General features: G+C 39.3%; 1 pseudogene; it reads right to left on the reverse strand.

Annotated features, from left to right (window-relative positions):
- Positions 1 to 534: 534 nt before the first annotated feature.
- Positions 535 to 1,947, reverse strand: LOC103215278 (non-histone chromosomal protein HMG-14 pseudogene; annotated as a pseudogene).
- Between the last annotated feature and the right edge of the window lie 1,441 nt (positions 1,948 to 3,388).

Raw genomic sequence — 3,388 nt, forward strand, 5'->3', positions numbered from 1 at the left:
AAACCCTGTCTCTACTAAAAATACAAAAACGAAAAAAAAAAAAAGGTAGATGGGCACAGTGGCATGAGCCTGTAATTCCAGCTCCTCGAGAGGCTGAGACAGGAGAATTGCTTGAACCCAGGAGGCGGACGTTGCAGTGAGCTGAGTCTCACTCTGTCGCCCAGGCTGGAGTGTAGTGGCACGATCTGAGCTCACTGCAACCTCTTCATCCTGGGTTCAAGTGATTATTCTGCCTCAGCCTCCCAAGTAGCTGGGATTACAGGCACATGCCACCATGCCCAGCTAATTTTTGTATTTTTAGTAGAGACAGGGTTTCACCGTGTTGGCCAGGCTGGTCTTGAACTCCTGACTTCAAGTAATCCACATGCCTCAGCCTCCCAAAGGGCTGGGATTACAGGCATGAGCCGCTATACCTGGCTATATGTGTGTATTTTCTATTTGTGTTTATATTTAAAATCACGGAATACTAAGTACAGGGGAAACAAATTAGGTAAGAAATTTTATTTATTCACTGAGCCAGTAAAATGCTATCACACTCACGTGTCACATTGTGATAGGTGCTGGAGAGAAAACAAAGGCTAATATAAGGTTTCCTATTGTAAAGGAATTGCACTTGTTTTGGGAGGAGAATTATCTCAATGTTTTTCTATGTTTTCATTAGGGCCCTGTCTGATTCAGTCAGCTGTTCAGCTCACATTTCTCAGTTTCCAAATACTTGGTTTCTGATGCTCAGTATCTTTTTTTTTTATTTTTATAATTGAGATTTTATTGGTTGAGGATCAGTACAGACATTTCAATTTGTACACAATTCTTAACATATGTAACAAAATTCTAAAAAGCCATGTATTGTAATTCTTTTTTAAAGTTATTCCAGTGACTTTCCAGCTTAAAATTTGGAAGCAAATTTTCCTTAAGAGGCTATCAAGTACCAGTATCTTCACATGTTGGTCAGCTGTTACATGTGGCCCACCAGTTCACAACTGAATAGCATGTATACTACATATCCAAATCTGTAATCTTTCACAGCACAGTAACAAAGTTATTAGGAAAACAGGACTACCACAACCAAAGATGTTACAGAGTGCACACAATTCTGACAGGGAGCGCCATGATCAAGGAGTGGTTTGCTTTAGGAAAAAAAAAACATGAGAATAGAAGTAAAATAAAATGTTCAAGACATTAAATGCAGGACTGACTCCATATTGCCATTTAATATGTTTTGTATTATAGGATATAAAAACTAACTCCCCATCTATGGAATGTTAAGCTGGCACCCGAGACAGTCAAAGCATCCCATAATTCAATATCCCACACTATTTTCTGGTTGTATCAAAAAATAAACAACCAGCAAATGATTTTACCTCTTAAAAAAAGCATTTACACTTAAAAAATGTGATGAAGTGGGATTCCCTCCTTCTTAAAAATGGTTCTAGAGCTACTAAAAAACTTGCATTTACAAAATAGCTGATAAAAATATTCCTCTGGATTGTACAAGAAGGGAGAGAGGGACTACTGGTGAGACATGGTATATGGTATTAATCAGACGTGTCTTCTTTCTCTCCTGCTTCATCAGAGGCTGGACTCTCCTCAGTTTTCGTTTCCCTGTTTTCTGCAGGTAAATCTTCTTTAGTTTCTTGGTTAGCCACTTCGGCCTGTTTTCCCTTTGCTCCCCTTTTCCCTTTTGTCTGCACTTTTTTGTCTGAAGATTTATCCTTTTCTGCTGCTTTTTTCAGCTTTGCTTCCACTTTTGCAGGAGGTTTAGCTGACAACCGCGCCCATCTCCTCTCGGGCTCTTCCTTGGCGGCCCCTTCGGCGGAGCTGACCTTCCTCTTGGGCATCCTGGCTGCGGGGAAGGCGCGTGCCAGGTGCCTGCGGGCAGCCCCGTGCCCAGAGCCTTCGCGAAACTGGGCTGCCTGGCCGCTGCCACTCCTCCCGCCGCCCGAGCTGCTGAGCGATGCTCAGTATCTTAAGAATTGCTTGAGGAAAACGCTGTAAATAAAGCAAAACCCGTAAAATTTTGACTTATAAAAAGTAAAGTATACATTTTATGCTATATGTAATATAAAAATAAGTAAAAGCAAATCATATAAACCCAACATAATTGTACAATCCACAAAATTTCCTTAAACAATAAAGTCAGGGTATTTTTCCTCCCATGATGTTTTTGGAGCCTGACGTCCTAGAAGTTGCTATGTTGAAGACATCTGAAAACAATGCTACCATGTGCTGTCAACATCCAAATTTTCTTCAGTGTGATCAAGGGTACACACATTTGCTACAAAGGAAATTTAACTAAGGAAAAAAAAACATCTGGCAAAGTGAAACTTCTAAGAATAAGGTGTTTTTAAAAATTTATTATTCAACATCCACTGTGCCCTCCCACAGCACCTTTCTTCCCTTAAACTTAAGAAGATATAACTTTAAAGGAAGATATCCAGAATCAATTGCCAATTTAGAAGTATTCAATGACCCCAACTTCACATAATATTAAATTATTCATTCTATGGAAATAATATTTGCTTTTCTTTGGACATAATTGGTTTGTGTTTTACACATGTAATGAAGCCGTTTCTGACTTTTCCCATCTTCCATTTTTAATTCATAAGATTTCTACTTCACAGTTCCATAACCTTTAACATGTATTCATTCAATGAATATTTATTGCACGACTATCTACACTAAGCCAGGCACATTAAATAACTACATTAGGTGACAGTTACCAGATCAATAACATAATTACAGAGTATACAAAATTTAAAAAAAGGCAGTAAGCTCTCTGTTAAAGCAGACAGAAACTAAGGATATTCTGCTGATGGAAGAGTGGGTAGAAGATTCTTACCTGAGAATATGACACTTAGCTGAGAACTAAAGGATGAGAAAATATTAACCACACAAAGAACTCAGAGTAGGATGTTTTGAGACAAGAAAACAGCAGCTCGAAAGGCACAGAAGTAATATCGGAGGCATCAGGGAAATAGGACTGAATATCTAAATTAAGGAGAGGAGGCCAAATATAAAACTTAAAAGAATTCTCGATCAACAATTCTGGGGTTCAAATATTTTCCATTTCCCAGCTGGTAGCCCTGGATAATGCATTTAGCCGTAGATAATTCATTTCAATTTCAGTTTCCTGACACATAACACAGGGTTGTCAAGAGCCTGTACCTCGTGCCTGTGCTGTGAAAAATTCAGGAGGTGATGCTTGTCATGTGCCTGCCACAAGGCTGAGCACGAGATAAGAAATCAGACTCCGTTGAGGTGAAGGAGAGCATAGGACGCTCACAGAAAGACAAGAAGTGACCCGATGGCACGGCACTGGGAGTTTAGTCAAATGGAGAAAAAGGTCCCTATGCAATTTCAAATAGAGGGATTTCATGGTATAACTTTG

The sequence above is a fragment of the Chlorocebus sabaeus genome, chromosome 8, assembly GCF_047675955.1.
Source record: "Chlorocebus sabaeus isolate Y175 chromosome 8, mChlSab1.0.hap1, whole genome shotgun sequence".
Lineage (NCBI taxonomy): Eukaryota > Metazoa > Chordata > Mammalia > Primates > Cercopithecidae > Chlorocebus > Chlorocebus sabaeus.